Below are 23,990 nucleotides of genomic sequence, written 5' to 3' on the forward strand. Positions count from 1 at the left end.
CCCTATCAGCCAAGTCCTGCCATTCATGATTTTATAAAACTATCATCGCACCCCCAGTTGTCTCTTTTCCTCATCAACTTAACTCTCTTTGTACAGAAAGTGTTACACTTCTCTGACTGTCCTTGCAGCACTTCTCTGGATCTCTTCTGGTTTTACTAGATCCTTTTTGAGATGGTGGTTCAGGACTGCACACAACAGCCAAGATGTGGGTGGATTCAAATGGATTCACCATGAATTCAAATGGTAGATTTGTATTGTATTCTTTAAAAGAAAAAAAAAAAATCACAAAAACCCAGATTCCTAACATTCAGCTTGTTTTCATGACTCTGACATATTAATGGAACTATTTATTATAAAGCTAAGATTTTATATTCAAGTGATAATCCAGGTCAGAACCCACCACTTTACATGAAAAGATAAGTCTGTCCTCCTGTTCCCCCAATACCTCACCATTTTTTCTATCAACACCGAGTTGCATATACTGTTTTATTGCCAGGTTACTTGATCTTGTAAGGTGTTTCTACAGATTCACGTGTTTATTACCTAAATAACACTGCAGCATTAGCAAACTTTAGAACAGATCCATATGCACCTCCACTGGTAACTTCCCTCCATTGTGACAACAGATCCTTTACTTCTACCCTCTATTTTTTACTTTCTAGTCCATGCAAGAAGCTTCACTTTTCCCCCATAACAGCTTACTTTCCTTAAGAGCCTTTTTGAAATCTAAGAAGCCTAAAAATCAACTTGATTTCTGTTACTTTTGTGCTTCTAGGTTTATGGGGCATGACTGGCCCCTGATAAACTCATGTTATCTCTTCCCCAGTACCTCATATTTTATATATGTTTCCACTAAGTCTACTCTTTGGTGTATTTGCATATTACAGACACCTGGCATACCGGTCTGCAGTTCTCCGAAAGCCCCCTGGGATCCTTCCAAAGCTGCCATAGCATTTGCCAATTTCAGTCCTCCATTCACAAAGTGTTTTAAGGAAGGTCTCACCACATTTACCAGTTAGCTCATTGCTGAGTTTCTTTAGAACTCCTGGTCGAATACCATACAAATCTGGCAATTTGTTATTGTTCATTTTTGCCAGTTCTTCCACATCTCCTGCCAGCATTTCAATTTGAGACAGATTCTCTAATGAGTCTCCCATAAAAAAGAACTCCAGTGGAGAAACCTCCATCAATTTCTTCTTCAGTGAACAGAAAAGCAGAAAATAAACTTAGTCTTTTTACTACGACCTTACCTTCTTTGAATGTTCCTTTTATTCCCTGATAACCTGTTGGCCCTACAGGCTCGCTGGCAGACTTCCTGGTCCTTGAGGTGTCTAAAGAAGAATTTATTATTAATTTTTATTCTTTTCTCAGGTTAGTCCTCAAATTCTTTTTTAATCTACCTTCCTGTGTTTGTAATGCCTATTTAATTTGCCTGAATGGGTCCTTTCTATTTTCCTCTATCAGACACAACTTGTACTTTTTGAACTACAGCTATTATCCCTGAAACTGCATTTTTCAATGAGCATGGATTACACAATGGCCTAGTATTAATATTACTGAAATACACAAGGGTGGAGATCAATATTTTTTGTGGGGGGGGGAAAAAAAAAAACTTAACTCCATCACTTGTAAATTAACTGAAAGACTTGAGAAGAAATGAGGTTTCCCTCCAAGCATTAACATCTGCTTGAACTCCTTTCTCCAGTCTGCAGGATCACTGGGAGTCACAGTAAATTTTCCTTTTCTCAGATACTTCAATAACCATGGCTAAATTAAATCACTTGTACTCCAATGAAAACATTTTGGCCGAAAATTTTCCTGTCTGTTTTTCTCTCCTACTTGCATCATTAGAAGGTTAAAAAAAAGAAGGGCTTTAATTAAAAATTCTTCCCTTTTTCTAAGGCAAGGTTTTTATCTGAAAAATATTTGTTTCAGTATTTTCAGGAAGGATCTCTATGATGGAATAAAGTCAGCTATTACGTTAGCAGACAATGTTAAGAGATGACAACATGTTAGAACATTTGTGCTTGGAATAAGATGTAGTGGGTCACCATCCAAACATGAAGAGTCACAGAGCAGCAAAAAGACAAACAACATACCAGTAGATATGATACCTTTCTATCCAGCACCCATCCTACTCTATGCTATTCAGCTTCATTAATATCTCATGTGGAATAGAGTCTTAATTCAGACAGAAAACTTCAAAACAGATATGAATGAAAGACAACTCAAAGAAAAATAACAAGAATAACAGGCGTACAGAGAACAGCACCTATGAGGTCAGACAAAGAATTCAGCTTAAAGAAAAAACAGGGTATGACAAGCAAGAAGAAATATAAAACATTTTGTAAGAAGAAAAATGGTTTTCTCTGTCCAAGATAGATGCAGAATGAGTAGCTATGGTGCTAAGCAGCAACGAGAAAGGTATGAATCAGACAACTGGAAAAGAAAACTTTCTCATCGGAAGATGATGTGAGGGAGACTGCTGAGTATCTTAAGAACAACTCAGACATGACAGATACAGGTGATCCTAATCTGAGGCAGGGGAATGGACTAGATGACTTCATGAGTCCTCTTCCCATCCTATCTTTTTATGATCTTGTCCCCAGGACTTGAGGTAGAATCTCCTTTTTCCAGTGATTTAACAAGAAAGAGTTACAGGGCTGCCTTGGAAAAATGAGGTTGCAAGCAGTCTGCTCACACGAGAAGTATCCATCCAGACCCTCTCCCTGCCCGTATCTGAAAAGCTTGTAGGAAAAAAGAAGGCTAGGAGTGACCAAGAGCTAGATGAATTGTGCTGAAAGCATGGACTCCTCCTCTCTGACCTTTTCCAGGCCTTCTTCAAACATGGCTTAGAAGCAGATGAGTCCTATGCATGCGCAGTACAGTGGATATGTACATATGCCCTGATGCATTCTGAAAGCAGCAGATTGCACATCCACTGTGCAATTCATGCAACAGAAAAACTACGTAAATGCTGCTGATCCAGGCAGCTTGAGCAGCAATGGGTTCGAGCATTCCAAAGGCTCTTTCCAACTGCACTCTCGTTTAAACTTTCACTGTTCCACTTTAACACGTCCCATTCTTGCACTAAGCACAGTCAAGAAAGACTGGATATTTCAGTACTCCAAATTTGGTTGCGATGAAAGGCAAGCTCTAATTCATGCTGTCAGGGCTGTCATGGAATGTGCTTTGGGTCACACAGATATAAAGATTGGTTGAAGGTAATCACACTGATTTTATGCAGTCATGATCATGACTAATGACTGAACAAACATGTATGCACAACACAAACCTCATAGATATTTCTGCAAACTGGCAGCCTCTGCTAAATTATCTAGCACCTCAACAGAGCAATCAGCTGGGCAGTCTGTGGAAAATCTTGCACTCTAGCTGTCTGTCATGTACTAGAAGTATAAAGAAAACCTAAAACAGAGAAAAATTAGACCTTTGTCAACTCTTGAAAGGTAAACCACACCAGACCATCGCCGTACTGAAAAAAATCAATGCAGAAGTACTACTGAAATATTAAGAAAGAGAAAGAGAGAGAGAGAGGAGACATAACCTTGCATAAATTTTCTATTGAGCATAAAACTATAATTTAATTATCATGCTGAATTTGGCCCACCACTTACTGTTGACATTTTAAATTAAAACCATTTTTTAATACAGAAACAAATCCACAAACATGACAATTTAAAATTCAAATATATGCAACTAATCTCAATATATAAAAACCACACAAGAATACATTACCTTATTTAGAATAGAACTTACATTTGAAATTCCCTTTTCAACAGGTCAGTTTTCAACCAAAATTTTCGTGTAAACTTTAAATTATTCAGATTCGGCTGTGCAGAATGATGGTCAGGTGTTATCAGGGGCCTGTTCTGTTCTATAAATAGAGTAATAACTGCTATTGTCATGATAACTATGTACAGTTACTGTCTTGTTTACTTCATGAAATAAAAGACTGAGAGGGCTATAGTATTTGCATAAGGTGCCCTCCAGTGATAATATTACAGGCAGAATTCAATACATACTATTCATAAATATTAAATATTTATATGCAAAATGCAGAAAGATGATGTATTTCTTTGCAGACAAAGAACTACCTTCTGAAATTCTGTACAAATCTTACTCTGTTAAACTCCAGACAGGTAACAAATTTTATTCTCATCTGCAACATCTTATATTTTAAATGTGCTTTACTGCAGGAACAGACATATACATATAGCACTGCATATACTCCAGTTATTTCATGTTTCAAGAAGAAACCACCATATATGAAACTATATGTTTTGCTACAGGCTTTCCTCCCTAAAATTATTGCCTGCACAGCATGTGCTAAGAGACAAAAACAAGAGTATGTAGTCATTAAAATAAAGGTTCTCTCAAATGCATTTGCCAGCACATAAAAACAGTGCATTAGCACCACCATGCACTTTACTAAAGAGGTTAGTTTTTGAGAAATGAAAGTTCAATGCAAACTCTGAAAAACCTGTTTTCTGTGATCCTAGATGTAAACCTTGCAAACAGCAATTCACTGACCTATGTAAACTGATTTGGCCTTCAGATAATTTCCTGGTGAATACTATTACAAAATCCATAAACACAGATGGCACCAGCTGGCACCCTACCTGCAATCTCAAGTGAAGATCAAATATGGAGACTGAATTTATCCTACCACATCACAAGTGATCCTTGCAAACAGGTTTAAGGGATTATAACTCAAAGCTGAAGACAGAAAGTTATGTCACAGCTACCCAAAGCCTCATCTACCTAAAGAAGTTCCACTGCTTGAATGAAGCTGGCTTAAAAATTGCATGACTTTTAATAAACAAGTGCAATGTTCAGTTCACACCAGGTCCAAGTTATAATTGTGAACACTGAGCTCAAACAGTGTTTTTTTCAGGCACCTTAGCAGAAGAACCTAGGAAATACTTGGGATCAGAAGGAATCCTGCAAGACAAAGGCCAACAAACCGCAGTCCAACTTAAAAGAATTATCAATTGTACTGTTAAAGTGAATACCCACTAAATGATTTTATCTACAAAAACATTGTTACTTTTTGGAACACAGCATCAGCATTAACATAGTTAAGGGTGATTTATCATAAATGATGCATGAGAACACACACATAAAATATGTGATGTCAGGTGTTAGCCAAATGAATGAACTCTAATGCTAATCCAAAACAAGGCATTTTCACTGATAAAATGATAGTTACCATGTACAAAACATGAATGTAACAACACCTCCAGTCTTTAAGACAGCAAGACAGTATTAAGACAAAATAATTTGAAATGGAACATTGACACCATTGACATAGGAAGCTGTACAGCTGCTTCAGCAACATTGATTCATTAAGCCTTCCTTAGCACTAGAAGCTGTATAAATGTGAAAATGAAAATAAGACCTTGAAAATCAGCTTAAAGTAAGGTTTCCTTGTGTATCTTGCAGTTTTCTGGCTTTATTTATTACTTTTAGAGTATATGACCATTACTCTCTGGCAATGTAATATGACAAGTAATAGAAGACTGATTTTTCTCTTTGTTTTTCTATGGTCCTGTATTCAGTTTAATTCCAGTTCCTCTGTATGTACTATAATAATTTTGGAATAACGCATCATATTAGTTCGACATTTCCAGGAAAGATTTTGGGCCCCATCACCTGGGAGAATCCTGTCAATTTTTGTGAAAACTCGAAAACCAGAAGGTAGAAACAAGCAAAACAAAAGTCTTTGGGATCATTTTAACAGACTTGTCAGCTGTAATCACATCTGCAACTGTCTCTACATCAAAGAAAGGGCTCTGAGAGCCAGCAACACCTTCCAGCAGCTCATCACCTCTGCCCCTGTTCCCAAGGAAGTTCAAAATGCTGACACCCTGAATGATTTATCCCCTAGGCTGAAAGCAGAGAAATAGGAATTGTTGTGGGGGAAGGGAGGAACTGAAAACAGAGAGGAAAGAGGCAAATGAGAAGGCACAGAGAGCCCCTCTTCATGGGGAGATAGGAATGGGAACACAAAACAGCTTATCTCATTGCCAAAAACCATTAGCAGTTCAAAAGCTGGTCTTTGCTCTTCTCCCCACAGGCTGGGTAGTGAGACCGCTCGGCCAACAGGAGAAGCCGTGTGTGTGAATACCTGTGCGTGCATGCACGCGCGTGTGCAGGAAGGGAGGACAAAGCGAGGGACAGAGGAGTAGCCACGCTCGCCCCCTTCTCTCTTAGATTCATTAAACAGGTCTAGGACGAAGGCATAGTGAGGGGAAAACCTAGCCACTTTACCAGCCGTTCCTATGTGTGGAGACTTCTTCCCTTTCCTCTTGCCCTGTAACGAGTTGGCTTTAAAATGCTGAGGAGGAAAATCCTAGAAACTGGCTGTTGCCTACAGTAAACAACTAGAAATATAGTAGGTGCTAGGAATGGAGCTGGGCGAAGGAGGGAACAAGTCAACTGCTCCACCAGAGCTACCATCCCTCCTTGTTCAGTGCAGTCCCTGCTCACGTCCACTGCTTCTCATTTATTCTGTAGTCATCCAATTGATGGTGAATGTGTCTAATAGTAAAAACTGCTGGAAATATAAAGTTTGATGAATAATAATTGTGTATGCTTCATATCACTCATAAAAATAATTAATCCTCCTTTCAACACAATGATTATTTAAACAAGAATGTCTACATTGTTGAAGTATGCAAAACAAAATACGGGGTTTCTTGCTGGATGCCAACTATAAGATCACCTCTGGTCCAAATAAGGTTCTACTGACCCAATAGTGTATTGCGTTTAATATATCATTATTCTACTGTATTACAGAACAGCACAAGCAATTTTCACAATTACAAGACAGAACATGAAAAAGGATCACAGCAATTACTGGCTTCTTTTCAGTCTTTGCCTTCAACGTTCCTGGTGCAAACTTACCAGCACAGTACAGTGAAGATTGACTTGGATGGTGTGGAGGACTTACATTGATTAAATAGGAAAAAAGGAATATAGCATTCTTATACAGAAATGTCACGTTCAGCCCTAGTAATTTATGTTCTTAAAAACAAACAACTGTGACTTGTTGGATATGCAGGTACATCATCACCCAAGCATTTCCCAGAATGCTTAATAAAAACAGATGATTAACTAAAAAAGATTAAGTGGGCAATCTTCTAAGTACTGATTAAACCTAACTCATGACCCAGACAGAGAAGACTTGTGAAGAAAGCAGCAATGTGATTAAAGTTGTAGTGGTTGCAAATAACATGTAAAAAATATCAAGAAATGGTCCCATAAACTGTGTTTGAGTTAAAATCCTCTTATTACTAACTGCCATAGCAGAACAGACAGATGATCTATGAATGGATGAAAGAGAAGAAAATACTCAAGAAAAAGGCATAGGTTAATTAAGATTATATTTTATAGCATGTTTTATTCTGAAGACTAAATAGGAATATTGATTGATTGTTCTTTGTGCACTGTATATATTAAGGCCTCGATGAGTCACAGCTCCATAAGAGGATTTCTGTGACCAAACCTCACTGAAAACAACAGGGCCCCAGCAGGTGTATGCTTGCACAGCCAGAACCAGCTAGAGAACTGGGACTGAGCCGACATTTTCATTGAGGTATCTGTAACAGTGCCTAGGAATGTTTTCCTAAGAAAGCCAAAACTGTTAATTAATACAAATAATATTTTCTTCCAGATGAGATCAGCTAGAGCTTTTTATTGTTTCAGCTATTCCTAGTAATAAATCTCTCATCAGGATCTGCACATTCACAGCGTCTAGTACGCTTATTTCTGGCTCAGTGTAAACCTACTGAAATGGAGAAATCCATCCACGCTGCCATCAGTTATTGGCAGTATTTACACTTGTCAGAACACAACGTTTTTAGCCCGTGTTGCTTTATTTGATATTACTCCAGCGCACTCACAACTTTTAAATTATGGACTCAATTTTCTGCCATCTTAAAAAGAATAATGGCATTAATATCACTAAGTTCCTTCCCAACGACACCTAAAACAACAAATACACCTTTACTGATACTTGTGTCATTCACTTCTTTCCCTTTGCTGAAGAATCGTATAACCTAAAATCAAACAGTAAACAACCCCCACAAAGCAAAGCCCAGAAAGACACGGGAAAGGAAAAATACACCGGAGGCAGGAGGTAAAGCAAGCAAAGCGCCAAGGCGAGCTTTGAATTCCCTTCCCTCGAGCACCGCACCGCGGCTCCAGGCGGCCGCCAGCGCGGGGGGCGCGGGCAGAGACGGCCGCAGCCCTGCTCCCGGCGGCGTCGCGCCGCCCCCGCTCCTCGCGGCTTCCCCCAGAAACGCGGCGGCGACGGCGGCGGGCGCCTCCCCGGGGCTGGCGCCTTCCCGGGGCTGGCGCAGCCCCGCGGGCGCGTGCGGCTGCTGCGCGCAGCGGCGCTGTGCCCGGACGGGAGGCAGCGAGAGGCGCCGCGCTCCCGCCGCCCGCGCCCCGCGCCCCGCAGCCGGCCTGCCGGGGCCACGCGCGCCGCCCGCCCCGCGGGAGCGCGCCGCGGGCTCGGCGGCGCCCCCGCCGCAGGGGCGCAGCACGGCGCCCCGCCCGCCCGCCCGCCCGCCCGCGGGCAGCCCCCCGGCGCCGGCACTAGCCCCGGGCGCGCCGCCTCGCCACGCGCCGTCCCGCGCCCGCGGGGAGGGCGGCGAGCGGGCACCGTCCTGCCCGCCGCTGCGCAGGCGGCGCCGAGCGGCTTTCGCCTGCCCCACAGCGCGGCCCCGCAGAGCCCGCCGTTACCTGGGCGCGGTGCCCGGTGCCCGGCCCCCCGCCCGCTCGCAGCCCCGCGGGCCGCTTGCCCGGCCACAGCCCCTCTCCCGGAGGAGAGCTCACAGCCAGCGTCGCCCAGGCCCCCGGGCGATGAATGGAAACGCTCCGGCTGCCGCCCGCCGCCCTCGCGCTCCGCGCCGCCGCCGCCGCCTCACCTCCGCCGGGCGCTGCCCGCTCCCGGCGGCTCCTCGGCGCTGGGGCTCCGCTCCCGCCGCCGCCGCCGCCGCCGTCCCGCGCCCCGCCGGGCTCGCCCTGCCCCCGCTCCCGCCGCGACCATTCACTGAGGGAAGAGGAATGGAAGCCGGCGAGCGCGACCCGGCTGCCTCCGGCCGGCGGGAGCGGAGCGGAGGGGAGGGAGGGGAGAGGAGGGAGCCGAGCCGAGCCGGGGGAGGCAGGGAGGGAGGGAGGGAGGCGCGCGAGGGGAGGGAGCGCAGAGGCTCTGCCCGGCCCAGGACCGGCCCCTCACTGACGTCCCCCGCCCTGACACCGCCGTCTCCCGACCGCCACCCACGCCGCGCCGGGGCTGCCCGGGCGGGGCGCGCGGGAGGGGCCCCGCGGTGGCGGGGCGCGGCGGCCCCGGTGGCGGGGGCCCCTCGGCCGCCCCGGCAGCCCGGGCTCCGCCGCAGCTGCGCTCCCGCCCTGCGGGCAGCCCGGGCGCTACTCGCGGCTGCGGGCCAGCGTGCGGGCAACCGAGTCACTGGCAGTTGTCCTCTTACGGCAACGAAATGTTCGCCCATCGTCAAGCCGGTTCAAATAACCGGCTTTCGTTCACCTCCCTCCTCCAACTGACGTGGCTGAGAACTGGCACCGACCTGCACGATTGGTAATATCGAGCCCAGTATTAATTATTTTACTGCTCATCCTTATAATAGAAACAACTAATGAATCTGATGCCTCTTGCACCAACTACCGCTCCATTTCACCTCGTCTTAGAAGCATTAAATACAAAGTGGGAATGCTTCTCCCATTTCCAAACATTCCTCTTCATATTGATCTTCTGAAAAAATGTAATTAACTATTATACAACTTACATTGCAGTACAATGTCTCAAAGCTGTCAGCAAAGCCTCTATTTCCTCTTCACGGAATGTTTTCCCCTCAGAACTAGCCGTTCCCCAGCAGTCTCCCTTTAAAATCCTAGTTAACATTCTTCCAGTTTCAAAGCAGCATTCGGATGACACAAGGTTTTCAAGAATTCTGTAATTTTTAAAGTGTCTTAAGATGTCTAGTTTAAGCATATGTGAGTCTACCAGCAGTGAAACTCATTTAAAGCATTTGCAAATACCTGCAGAGAAAATTGTAGTTTAGACTTGGACGTGTCCCCGCTTGCCTGTGCTATTCCCTGCTGTTGTGCCCTCCTGTAATATACTGATAGTTTCAAGTGGGTGACAGGTGTCTAACTTCATGCAGTTTTTCTCAAAAGCAGCTTCACTTGCTAGATTGGAACTGGCAGTTGCAATAGATAAACCAGCCACTAAGTGGGTAAATAAAATAAATCACTCCGGGTATCTCAGAAATATTTTCTCCAGGGGAAAAATGAACTACTACAGCAATGTAAAATTTGCTTTGCTGAACCTAAAGCTGTCCTCCTCAGGGGTATAAGCAAGAGGTTCTCTTTTCATAGCTATCAGACTGCTACCTTTCATGAACACTACATTTACCTGCAGCTATGTTTCTGCTTTTTTTAGAGAGCTGAATTACTGTTTCACTCTCTGACAGTACAGAGAGAACCATGCAGGCAGGCCCTGCTGACAGCTTGGGTCTCCGAAGTCTTCAGTAGGTCTGTGCAGGGCACAGTCCATCTGAGTAGGTCCCCTTGCTGGATCCAGGCCTTCCTCGTAATTAGTGCCTGCTGTTCAGAAAACCAAAAGCCAGTTAATATTTTCCTAAGTATGTAGGTTTAGGAGAAAGAAACAAGCAGGCAGTAGAATAAATAAACAATAATAATGCTTGTGTAACAGAAACTTTCAAAACATATATACAGATAACTACACTTACTGAAAATAGAGCATATGCTTTCATGACTTTGTTTATTGTCCAAACTTGTATCTTTACATTTCTTTTCCCCTTTCAATTGGGACAAGTCATCTATTGAATCATTCAAAAAAAGTTTTATTGAAGATATTTTTGTTTGTTCCTATTAAAGACTCTGAAGATTCCATTTCTACAAAATAAGGGTATCTTTGTAAAGCTGAACTGTTTCTGACCTCAGAGAGTAGCTACTTTAACATACAGTAGGAGACAACTCAGTAGGCCTGTCCAAAAATAAACATCTGTTTAAAGAATATTTTAACCCTGGAGACTTCAAACAAACAGAGCAGTCAGAACATTATTTGATAACACACAATGAATGTAATTGACATATTAATTTGCAAAAGCTATCAAATCTCTTGCATTCCAGTCTTTAGATACACTTTGAGCTAGCCTTTGTAATAGATGGCACAATTACTTTAGGATCAGAGTGTTTTCCCAAACAGATAGATCATGCCATTTCAAAAGGATGTGTTAGAACCTTGATGGTCCATTAATAACATGAAACTGGAAGGTATAAAAAACTGCATTGCAAATATTCTTGTACCAAAGATCATTTTTCTCACTGATCATCTATTAACTACTAAAAAGATTAAGTGAAGTGCCTATTGATTTAATAGAGATTACCTAAAATGAAAGAAAATAAATAATAATGCATCTGTTATATTCATTTACAAAGTTCCCTGTGCATCTAAACGTAGGCATCCATGTATGTCCAAATCATATACGTTTCACTGCAATTGAGTGATGGGATAAGGAGTGGTACTGTTAGTTGTACAAAAAGTGATGGTGATGGTTGTGGTGTTAGTGGACCCAGTGGTGGTAGCAGCTCTTTTCTTCCTCTTCCATTAATTATTCACCTTTAGGAGAGAATTCAGTGTTCAGAAGCCTAAGGGGAGAGAGACACTCACGGCTTGATCTCCACATGGAGGCTGGAGTTCAGACACACTTGTGCACAGTGAAGACAACTTTCTTACCAGTATGCAATATGGCCCAAAAGTATGCTGTGAAGACCCATAAAGTATGAAATTTCATGCTTGTAGTTCTGCAACTGGAGAAATTAAAAGTTTGACAGTGCAAATGATAAACCAAACAAAACACTTGTAGAATATCAGAGAGGCAGAAACGCACATGAGGAAATGTCCAAATGTAGTATTTAAAAATACACAGCAGGCACCGTTACACAGTGCTGCTATCAATTCGAGCTTGTGTGCAAGCTTAGCAATTGGATAAAGTAATTACCCAATAGGAATGATGACTCCTGATAATAAGAAAATGATTACCCATACTACACTGTGAGGCAACTTATAAAAAACATGATTTACATGTATATAACAGGCAACCATAGCTTAGAACATTTTAATTTGGGCTATTTTTTCACTTACTATTTACCATATTACCCTGAACAGAGAAACTTGTGTGGCAAACTCAGTGTGTCAGTTTGTGTGGCTAAATGAGTCTAAGGGGTTAAAAAAAGAGTCACGAGGAGGCAGTTGTGACCAATAAGTAAGGAAGCTGCACTCTGGAAGCCCAAGAGAGGGCTGGACTGTCCGAAGTGCCCACTGGGACACTCTGATAGTTAGGCAGGCCTGGAAGGAGCAGCTAATATGTGCAAGCACAGCGCTGCCCTGCGGAGAACTACCTGTCTCCAGTGATTATAGGAAGAGTTCAGAAATCTGTCCAAGTACTTCTATTTTAGAGGTTAAAATGCAGACAGGCTGAGACAGAAACAAGGTATGTGCAGGACTAGCTGTTAATGCATAAAGAAATTAATACTTGTATAAGCATAATTCCTGCATGTGAACTGGTAAAACAGACCTACAGCAAGATCTAGTCTAGCAAATGCATATCCATAGAAAGGCTTATTGAGTTTGTGCATACCGCCAAGATTTGGGACCCAGACAGATCTAAGTGTAGCATCTTATTTTCTTAATTTGAAATAAATATTTATTTGGAATTGGCATGAGGGACTTGTTACTTCCTCCTATCAAAGTACAAATGCTTTAATGTTAACTAATTACAGTATTGGCTTTGATGTGCAGATCTAAACATTTTTATTCTGATTATCTGAAACCCAACTGCACAAACAAATAATCCATCACCAGAACTCAGCACACATGCATTATAGAAACAGGAAACTGAGATGTCAAACAAGCACACTTTAGATTATGTAATATATTACATGAAAAAGATGATATAATGCTCCTTCCTCTTGCTCATAGATCTTCCCAAGTATTAACTTTGTAGGCATTCATTTGTTTAGACAGTTTTCCTCCCTAAACATCAGTTTACTTATAACCCCAGATAGTAATACCTGATATCATTTTGACTGATCTATTTAAATTCTCCATGGATTGTTAGAATGAAGGATTATTTTACCCTGAAATTTCCTGAAGTTCACCTGAACAAATACAGCCTTGGATGTGGCCCAAAAACATTCTCTGAAGGTTATAAGAATAGAATATAGTCTGGGCAGACAAAGCAGGATAACAGAAAGTACAACCAAAGAGGCTGTTACATACAAATAATCAGCAAATAACGTATAGGTTGGCAAGCAGAACAGACACTATTTGGCTCAAAATGAAAATCTCACTTAGTCTGTGAAGAGTCACTGGAAACTATTAAAGAAATATTGGAGAAGATACAAAAATGTCTATATGGTGCCTAAAACAAGGTAAAAATGAACAAAGGGAACATCATGTATACATATTATAATTGGAAGAAGTAGATAGACTAAAGAGCAAAACCATCTTAACTTTGTAAATTTCAAATTTATTCACCTTAGGTTCCTTGATGCATTATATTTACTTTTCTGTTTTGTTTTTTTTTAACTGGCTGTTGTAGGAAAGAAGGAAAGAGGAAAGAATTTTGTCAAGGAACCATAATGATCAGTGGCTGGAAAAACAATATTAGAATTGGAGCTCATCCCAAGAACTCCAGAGACAAATGGGAAGAGAGGAGAAAAAGAGACAAAAAATGGTGAGAAACACAAAGAGATGACTCAACTCTGGGAGAGTTGAGAAGTTAGAGAGAACTGAGTGAAGGAATGGGTATTATTTCTTGTGCTTTCTTTGTTTTCCCCCCCTGAAGAAAAGTAAGATGTAAAACATCAACCAAGATAGTTCTTGAAGAAAATGTATCTTTTTCAAGTAATGCTTATTTTTGTTTACTGCTTCAGAATTCTTGGTTCCTGTAAGCCCTTAGCTATGACATTTAATTTTTCAGTAGTTCATTACTCTACTGTCAACCAGTCTATAATGTTACAGAAAATAATCTGATCCATCTGCTCTATAGCCAGTGACAGAAGGGACAAAAAATGAAAAAAAAGGACATTCAAAGAATCTGAGTCTGGGAACTGCAGACTTGTTTAACCATGGCTTGTAGAAACCTTGGTCATGGATCAGACTCACACCGTACTATAAACATAGACTGAAATGATGGCCTCCTGGCCAGAAAAATCTTACACGCTAAACAAATAAGGCAAAAAAACCAGTGTTTAGGTTCAGACAAGCAGAAAGATGATGAGACCTAAGTATCAATTACAGTTATTGATCAGCACTTTTGACAAAAATATCAGTGCAAGAAAAATGGCACTAGAATCTGTCATCATAAATTGCCTGTAATATAAAGGACATTTTGGTACCAAATGAGAGATGAGAAGAACCTGTGGTTAAGCTAAAAAAGACATTCAAAATTAGCATCTTACGTTGAAGTTAATAAAGAAAGGGTGCAAGAGCATCCTGAGTGGATAACAGCAGTATCATACTGAATCTGTCAAGTTCAGAGAAGACGAATTTATAATTAAGACACAAAACAATGTTTCTGTGAGAGTTTTAGACATGGATAACCAGAGAACGTGCTATTTTAGAGATATTACATAGAACAAATGTACAACATGTAGACTGTCTGCATGTGAGGACCTAGGGAGAGATCAGTTCTGAGTGGCAGAAACAGTGAGATGTTGTCTACAGAACTGATGGCTTACCTCCAAAACTTCCAGAAAAATAACTTGAGATTTAAGTCTATACAGGAGAAGGAAGTCTACGGTAATTCTGTACACCCTCACTTCAGGTAAGTTAGTTTAATTTGTTTGGAGATTATTTTGATGCTAGAAACAAGTATAAAGGGGACAAATGACAGAGCTGTTTAGAACTTCCCTGCCAAAGTGATGAAGAGAATGCTCTTCCAGACATGCAGAGCATGCAAGGCAGCAGCATGCATTGATTAAAATAAAAACAAATTGAAGAAATAATGTCAGTTAAAATGGAGTGTCTCGCAGTCAGAGACCATTAAAAAGAAGGAATTGTGAGAAGAAAAGGCCTTCAGAGGGTTTTACAAGGTATCTATTGACCCTCGTGAATATTCTAAGGAATATTATCTATGCCTCGCATTCCAGTTCTGAACCAAGCTCAGTGTTTTTGGGACAGTAATTGTTGACTAATTTGGGACTCAGCCAGTATGGTACCAGCAGGAATCCACCACTGTATTTTAAGAAGGCTGTAATTGAATGCAGACACTCAGGCTCACTGAAGGGATCCAGATTTATCGCTGTGTCTAATCTGTATTTTTGAAACACATATTATTGCAAGTAGTATGAAAAAAAGCTGTCTAGCCAAATATATGTTGCCTGACACAACAGCAGTAACAGCTGTTTTATCTCCTTTCCCATAATTTGGGACTCTAGGACAGAGAGTATTTTTAAGTGCACTTTGAGGTGGTAATTCATGGGAAATTAAATTAGCAGTGTCCTTTTTACTGAACAAACTGAGACATCCATTAGGAATAAATAATTTAAGAGACTGAGTTTTAAATATGACATTCATCTATTGAAATTCCCACATTAGTACCCAGCTATGCTAATGTATTTCTCTTCTAATGTCTTAAAATATCTTTTTACGTCCTAAGGAGTGCTAAGAGAAAACATACAGAGCTAAATGATTTAATGATCTTGAGCAGGACACTATGCAAATAGTATCTGAAACTACTCTATCAACTTATATATCCAGTTGAAAAAAGAAATCCCGATATGTTCTTCAGCTGCTAGCTTATTAATCACAAATGAGGCATTTTCTAGGACTTTGTCCAAAATATCCTTCAGTTCTACTGGCTGTGTTACAAATTATTAAAGGAAATAGTCTAGTGCTATTTCTAGGAATTATATATCTCAAAATTATTTAATATTTATTCATTCATCAGTGCTAGTATCATTAGAGATGGGAAAACCTCAGAGATTATTACTCTAACATGGTAAAGGTTTTCAAAGTAATTTAAGACCTGAAGAAATTGTATGATAATTGGGAAAATTCACCCAAAAAGAAATTCAATAAAAAGGGCTTCTTGCCCCATAACCCCAGCTCTAGAATAAGTGTTTTAAACATTTCTCAGAATTAAAATGGGCATCTCAATGGGCAATCCTGCCTAGGGAAGGACTGAACTATGATCACACTAAGTCATTCTGAGCTCCAGCTGGAGTACCAGTGAGATGCAGGGCAACACAAATCCAGTCAGAGGGACTGATTACTCCCACTGGCAGTTTGTGCTGCTTTTGATCTAATATCCAGCTCTACATTCAAAGATGGGAGGTGGATTCCTGGCATATTTTATACTTGTCTGGATGTTCAGAATTGTACACACTGACCATGGCATTGCCAGGATGGAAAAGGAGAAAAAACGATAATGCCAGTTGCTTTCTGTTGAATTGCCTTCTTTGTTTTCTACTGTAGATGAGATGTATCTCAGTTACAATTTCCACACCTTGCACCATATTAAAATTGTTTTTACAGAGGATCTAATGATGTCTTCTAACCAGAACTCTGAACTAGTACTCTATCCTCATCTTCCTTACTTGTCAGCCATCTGTAATAAAGTGCCTTATGATATTTTTGAAATCTTGCCCTTTCTTGTCTCATGTGGCTCTAGTTTCACTCCACCTTCTTTTGCTGCTCTAATCACAACTCTCTTGGAACCCTCCTCACTTCTGAATATGGAAACTCTGAAGAATATGTGCAATACTCCCATCTAGCTCCAAAATGAAATTACATAACCAGCTAGATCTATTAGCTCTTCATTTCCAGACAGTGTAAAAGAAGTGTGAAATTCTCAGTTAAAGATAAACAGTTAGATATACTCTCTTGAATCCCACTTTCACTTTGATCTCTGTTTTTCTCTCAGAAGCATTTACTCTATGTTTTGAAGCTTATTGACTGTGAAACTAAATTGGAAGGCATACAACTTAGGGCTTTGGCCAACACTATATATTTTGGTTAAACCAGAACTCTGAAAATAAACCAAAAACCCCCAAAAGGGCTGTTCTGTGTTTAAATTTAAGCTTCCTGAGAAGTAATTCTTTTTCCAGATGCTTGGACCTTGCCACAAACTATTCCAATATACTCGAGATTCAAAAAATTAACCTTTTTGGAAACATATTGTACAGGCCTTCTTAGAGAAGGCCTTAAGAGAATGTATTTCATTTTTGCAGAGAGCAGGCAGCATGCAATGCCTTATGATACAGTTACAAACTAATTTAAAAAATAACACTGAGACAGTTTTAGCTGTTAAGTACCTGCAACGCCCATCAAGTATTAATTGAAAATAATAATGTTACAATTTAGAGCAACTCTCTTGACAAAAAAGCCTATGATACCATTAACTCATCCTTCACATTCTGTGGGACTAAGTCGTGTTCATGTTCATGGCCTCACTACAGTACTAATCTGACATGTGTCAGATTAAAGAGATTCAGATGTCCTAAGCAGTCCGAGGGCACATAACGGCATGTCTCTTCCAAAGAATGAAAGATATGCACAGTACACACTGACGTTAATTGCGGGATGATCTTTTAACATGAAGGATCAAATACAGTCTATATGACTGGGAAGAAAGGGATCTTCATAACCGAAAAGATTTGTAAATTAATCAGGAAAATGTCTTTTAAATTTACATGCTGTATTTTTCATGTAGTCTATTTATTGACTCCAGCACTGACTCACACCAGAAGGCTTTTATTCTGTCAATCCCTAATCACAATCAAGTACTAACAGTTACAAGGATGTAGCAATTTTCTTGTAACTGGGCGAACTACAGTGTATTACAATATTAGCTTCCTTGGGACATGGGCATGTGTTCTGAATTTGAACAGCAAGAGTAATATAAGATATACAATATAAGATTACATATGATGCTTTAAAAAGTCAAAAGCCTTTGAAGTGAGACAGATTCATTGTGCAGTGCAGCATACAACACTAAATTTAAGACAGCAGGCCTAAGTTTTAGAAATGTTTGCAAGTAGCATACACTGAATAAATTTGAAAAAGTCAGCAACTTTTTACTTAAAATTTGCAAACAAACTTGCCAATTTTACATTATTATGAAGAACAATGTATAACCTCAAAAGTTGTTCAGAGGGCTCAAACAGGAGATGTCTAGAAAAAACAAAATTTGTGTCAGCATACTTACAATTGTTCTAGTACCTGAAACTATCCATAACAGAGTAATGGAACTATTTTTGGATAATAATGTAAAGCCAAGTGAATGTGATAAACTTTCACATGCACACATTCACATTCAAGTGAATGTGATAAAAGTTTAATGGTTGAGAAAACCCTAGTGAAGTAGCCTGATAATTCAGATTTATGGTATTTCCCTGTAGAGAGCACTGTCTTTCTCAAATTTTTCACTGCAGGCTGAATCCATCACTTTGTTTGATATGGTATGTCTGTCTCAAAAGTAAAAGAATGTGCAAATCAGCCTCAATATAAAAATGTGAGACCTAAATAGTAGCTTTTGCTGGTCAAGGTCTTGAGGATTGTGGACCACAGGCAACTAATTTTTTTTTTTTTAGAGATCCAGCCTTATGCTAGAATATGTATTTCTCACTGCTTTGTTTTGTACTACTTCATTCCTTCTTGCTTATTTAATCTTCAGATACATATCTCTGTATGTTAGCATAAGAGATCTGCTGGGATCTTTACCTTAGGCTTCTCCTTACCACTGTATAAAAACTCAGTAACTGAATCCTCGTCTCTGAAACAGATTGATCACCCTCATGGAAAAAAGTAATTTTTCACAGCCCTTAAAATTATTTGGAGTGTAAATACTACTGAACCATCACTCACTACAAGAAATTTAATTTTTTCTTCTGGGACATTATTTTGAATTTATATATGCTCAATGGTATTGCTGTCTTCTGATGAGTCAATTGCCACGTCTCTGTGAAATAATCAAATAATCTTATTCCAGATTTATAGTCAGTTCTGACTGCAGCATAAAACTTGCTTCCACAACAGGTACCCTTGTTATTAAATTAAACATCTCTCATGTTATTAAACTAAACATCTCTCAGATCACATACTTATAAGCACTAAAATAGCCTTTTATTTCTCAAAGATTCTGTCTATGTCCTGGTAAGTGATCACTCTGCATCTTCAACTGTTTTGCATATAAGTAGAAAACTTCAAATTGCATTGTTAAGTTTTGCATCTTTATAAAAATTAAATTACTTTTTCAAGACTGATGAATGATCTCCATTAAAACACAAATGAGAACTCTTAGCCAGAGATAACATTAGGAATACTACAGTGATTAGTACCAGGAATTCATGCTTTCACTGTTTGATTAGATGAGATGGAATCAAAATAATAGCTTGGAAACCTAGTATTTTGAAATAGCTGCAGATGGTACTGATCTTGCATGGACACTAATTATTGGGAATCATATGAAAAAGAAATTAGAAAAGAGAATTAAAACACCACAGCTGATTAAAAGTAAATGCTATTTATAATTATAATTATAGGGCTAATAAGAGGAGAGAGAAAGGAAGAAATTTATTACAGAGAAAGATAAGACACATATTCATCAGAGTAGGTTGTATAGTCATTGGTGCATGCTTTTCCCTCAGAACCAAAACATCTGTAAAGAGGTGTAGTGAATAAAGAAAATTCTGATATGCAAAGCCAGATTAACAGAAATTGATGTTTCATTGTGCAATGATCTTACTTAGCTAGGCACCCCACCTCAGACTGTGCACACTGTTTCATTTTGCAAAGTCACTGAATGACAAGGAAGCAAAAGTTATATCTTAACATCATAACTACTTCAGTTTATGATCTTTCCTGGGAGTTGCATTTGGTTACAAATCCTTGAGAAATCTGGAAGAAATCTTCCAAAGAAGAAAATTCTAAATATTATATAGTAAACTGAGAATAATTAGACCTCTTTGCTCTGATAAAGCAAAGCATTATGTTTTGTCAGGGAATTTATAGTGCAGCAACAATGCACCCAGTAAGTATGATCATTCTGAGCAGGCCAGGAAGAAAGGAGATGGTACAAGGTCATTAAGAAACGGCTCCATACAGCAGTTTCAGACCAAGCATTACACGGTGAAAATTAGGATTAAAGCCACTGTTAATATACAACCTCTGGCTTAGGAACAGCAAAGAAAGAAAACCAGCCTTATATGGCAAAGTGCACATGGTTTACCAATAATGTAACAGCAGCAAAATTAAGAGAACACTAAGATACTTCTTGGGTACAGCAGAAGCTTTTATTTATGTCCTCTACTTACTATGTATATGCCAGTCTTGTGGATCAGCACTTTTGAGTACTCACCATTTCTAACAAGTTAGATTCTTGTGGTTTTGGCTATCTGATTTCAACCATAAAGGGCCTGGCCTTCGCTATTCCTTTTATAATTAAAATACATTAACCACCCCTTCCTTTTATTTTCTTAATCAGGATGATTTCTTGATAGTGTGGTCATAAAAATTCAAATTCAGTGAATAAATATTTTGCAACTAATAGGTCTACTAGATCTTTTGAAGGGCAGGTATCTTCCATTTTTCTTATGTAAGCGTAGAGAAAGGAGAATTGTAGAGCAGCTAAGAATAATGAGAATCAAGATTTCCCTGTACTTGGGGAAACCCTGGTAAGGTTACAAGAAAAATGGATGCTCAGTTCCAGAATGGCAATCATGGCTTGAGGCAGCCATTCAAAAACTGAATAACTATGAGGTTACATTGTTAGGCACTTAATGAATCAGATGCAATGTTCTTTGCCCAAAAAATCATTTTACAATGGCATTATTCTGCAGTAAGGAACTGTTAAGGAAAAACAAACAAGGATATTAAAGAGTTCAGTTAAAATAGCTTGTGAACAACTGAATAAGTAAATTAAAGACTTGAGGTCACGTCACTGTATAGTGAGCAGAACTGCATTCAGTATCTTTAAATTACTTGATTTTTCTCTTAAATGTTGAAATTAATCAAATGAAAGTTGTCTTTGTTACACCAGTAGTATGTCCATTAAAATTCAGTTTCACTGCTTATAATTCACCTTCTGTTTTTCTCTCTAGTAATTTTATTTTAACTATATAATTAGGATTTCCTGTTGGCTTTTCCTTTCAGTTTTTTCTGATTACAGTCTTTCTTTATTCAACTATACTATGTTTTTTATCTATAATATCTTCCAGAACAGTACCAAAAAAACCCACCAGAGACAGTGAAGAATGTGTAAATGAATGATCCTTAAACACACAAGTCAACAGAGAAAGTTGATATAACCCACCCTCAACACCATTAGCACATTCTGTCAACTCAGCTGAAGCTGTCAGTATCATCGCATTTGCGATAGTGAGCCATACAATTATGTCTGGAAGATTCCCACAGCCCTGCCAGATTCCTCAAGGGGATTAGCACTTGTCTGACTGCAGTACACAACAAAGACATTGTTAAAGTATCAGTGCACCAATCAGAAGGATTTTGGAGACTTTGAACTTGGAAATTATTTTATTTCATCAAATAATATTGATAGTTATTTGAAAGTATTTCAGTTGTATGTGATTTTTTCCACCAGCAGGAAGCTAACAAAATATAAAAGAACATTAATCGTGATTAACTGTAAGTCTCAGACTCGCAATTAAGCGTGCAGAGTCTGAGATTGCACTTCCCCACCTTATTGCTAATGTTCCCTCCTCCCAGCAGCTGATTTCAGAAGGTAGTGCAAAACGTCTAAGGTGGTGGACCTATGAAGAACAGGGTGTAGTAATTTCCAATCTACTCCCTTCTAAATCTCTCTCTGCTTTGCAGGTAGAGCATAAATTTCAGCTGGATAACATTCACTGATATGAATGACAATAAACAATACCCACATTGTTTCCTATGAGCATAAAGTCATTGTGCTGCAGTTTATTGTTGCAACCATATTCTAGTGAACAGACTTCTACATACTGAAATGTGCAGGCTTTTATTTAGATGAATAGTTTATATCCCTGTTTTGGTAGGCTCTGAACTAGATGTCATGTACCAGAGATGTCAATTACAGGGATATACTCAAACTGAAGGTACAAGAAAAATACACTAAACCTTGCTGTGATTTCCCAAGAAAATTGCACTAGCTGCAGGACCGGACTTCTCAGAACTTCTTATATAAGTCCAGTAAATATCATACTTTTAAGAAATGTTCCAAAAATCAGTATGTCTCCAACAGCATCTCTAAAAGATTAGTGGCAGAGGTGACTAAGGATGCAGAAATTCAACATATGCAGATAATCTGAAGTACACATACAGAAAACACAGAGAACAGCAACAAGAGATTCTGTAATACAGCTGTCCTTACTACAAACAAGTCTTATGGAAGTTTACACTGTTCCAACTGAGTTTGAAACTTGTGTCACAGCTGATAGGTCTTTCAGTTCAAATAATCTGATTTTTTTCAAATAGTATTGAGCTCTTCTGGTGAAATCAGAGGACATACTGGCATGAGCATGAACAGATCCTAAATGAGACCATGCAGCCAAAGCAACTGGATAACACTCTTAGTCCAGAGTCCATGGACTTTACAATGACTTTTGTAAAAAAAATGCCCATCACCTAGAACATCACAGAAAGATGAATAAGCAGGGTTTATACTAGCAAGGAAGCGCAGCTAACAGACAGAGTGAACAGATTCAGAAGTCTGCACAGCAGTGTTTGGGCTCTGACTAGAACTTGAGGATCTTGTTGGAAGTTGTGGGCTTTCTGAGGACCCCCGAGGAACTAGAAGGTGATTGCTGTGAACAGGAAAGGGGAAGCTAGGCAAGGACACCTGCAGGAGGCCTTGACTTCTCCTGGGAAAAGCTCTAGCTAGGAGTGGCTGCTGCTAAAGAGCTCTCAAGCTCTCTTGGTTGCCCCTGACCAGAGGGAGTTGGGGCCTTTGATCCCGGTGGTCCTTGATTAGGGTGGGTAAAGCACCCTGGGAGTCAGTGCTAGGGAGAGGCCTATATAAGAGCCAGCAGTTTGTGCAGAAGGGTGCATGAAGGTACTTTTGTTTCTGATCCTTGTGGTGTACGCTTCCTCAAGTATGGTTGTGACATGCCACAGAGCATGTTCCCCAGTGGCTGTTGGAGTTGCTCTGTCAGAGGCTTGGACCCAGACCGACCCTCTGACAGTAGATGCGGCTCTACAGGTCTCAGGCTGCAGGGAGTGCTTGGGGCCTCTCCGGGAGGCCTGGGCTGGCAGCCAGCTCTCCTGCAGGAGGTGTGCTGCTGTTGTCGAGTTGTGTCGTCAGGCAAGGGAGTTATGGGACGAGGTCAGTAGGCTGTGCAGCATCTGAGAAGATGAGCAAGAGATAGACAGGGTATTCTTGTAGACTGTACAACTTCAGGAGTCCCAAACCCCCACAGCAGTGGAGTTGCCGGAGGGCTCTGTGCCATGTGAAACGGTACATCATAACATCGTAGAAGAAGACTGGAAACTGGTCACTGCTCGTGGGAGGAGAAAGGCTCCTCCTGCTCCCAAAGACTTGCAGCTGAAGAACAGGTTTAGTGCCCTCCAGGATGAGGAGGAGATGGGCATGGCTGCAAGGGAAGTACCTGGGACAACAGACGCTGTGCCCTGCTGGAACGCCCGGAAGAAGCGGCGGGTGATTGTTGTGGGGGACTCCCTGCTACAGGGGACGGAGGCATCTATCTGCCGACCTGACCTCTTGTCTAGAGAGGTTTGTGGTCTGCCAGGGGCTTGTGTGAGGGATGTCATGGAAAGATTGCCAAGGCTTGTCCACGCTTCGGACTATTACCCACTGCTGCTCTTCCATGTGGGCGCTAATGACACCAAGGGCAAACTGGAGACCATCAAGCAGGATTTCAGAGCTCTGGGGATGGTGGTCAAGGGTCTGGGAGCCCAGGTCATC

General features: G+C 40.4%; 1 protein-coding gene across 6 annotated transcripts in view; it reads right to left on the reverse strand.

The window, feature by feature from the left end:
• The window catches only part of LHFPL2 (LHFPL tetraspan subfamily member 2), a 130,974-nt gene extending 121,822 nt beyond the window's left edge, over positions 1–9,152 (reverse strand). For 4 of the 6 annotated variants that reach the window (XR_010886887.1, XR_010886888.1, XM_067315729.1 and 1 more), the window contains exon 1: positions 8,955–9,152. The gene's annotated coding sequence lies outside the window, so the exon portion shown is untranslated. Of the gene's footprint in view, positions 1–1,250; positions 1,332–3,295; positions 3,517–3,777; positions 3,795–8,954 lie in introns of those variants that run through there. The other 2 variants (XM_067315726.1, XM_067315728.1) reach the window with 2 other exon arrangements.
• Positions 9,153–23,990: the final 14,838 nt, after the last annotated feature.

Source organism: Apteryx mantelli, chromosome Z, assembly GCF_036417845.1.
Source record: "Apteryx mantelli isolate bAptMan1 chromosome Z, bAptMan1.hap1, whole genome shotgun sequence".
Taxonomy (NCBI): Eukaryota; Metazoa; Chordata; class Aves; order Apterygiformes; family Apterygidae; genus Apteryx; species Apteryx mantelli.